The sequence below is a fragment of the Hetaerina americana genome, unplaced genomic scaffold, assembly GCF_022747635.1.
Source record: "Hetaerina americana unplaced genomic scaffold, ioHetAmer1.1.p SCAF_6, whole genome shotgun sequence".
Lineage (NCBI taxonomy): Eukaryota > Metazoa > Arthropoda > Insecta > Odonata > Calopterygidae > Hetaerina > Hetaerina americana.
This window is the reverse complement of record NW_027287205.1, coordinates 14,056,186-14,056,696: the sequence shown is the minus strand read 5'-3', so window position 1 is coordinate 14,056,696 and position 511 is coordinate 14,056,186.

The window sequence follows — 511 nt, the reverse complement described above, 5'->3', positions numbered from 1 at the left end:
GGTTATGAAGAAAGGTGGCGTTGGTTTGTAGATGACTAAAAAATTTAATAAAATATTTTTTAAATATATTTTTTATAAAAACCGTGTCTTACTTTTTGAATATTGATCGTGTTGGTTATAAGGATTCAGTACGGCTTATTTCATTATTTTAGCAGCATCAGAAATGAATCGCATACTGTACTAAAATGATAATTTCCATTTTTTAGCTATAAATTTAAATGTAAAATTACCAAGACAAATTAATTAATCAAAAAAATTTATTTTATAGAACAGGTATTTATTAAAGAGAACAGAGAACAATTTCTGCGGCACATATAGCATTTCATTTTATTAATTTATTGACAATTATCCTGAACATTTATCAGACAATAAGACTCGTTTTTAATCGTTGTGAACAATTTTTTCAATAATTAGAAAATGAAAATAATTAGGCTTGGTCCCCATCACCCAGTTAGCCTGGTCGACCCCGTCTGTCACCACGGCCCGGTGAGCGCCAACCAGCCTCTTTGGA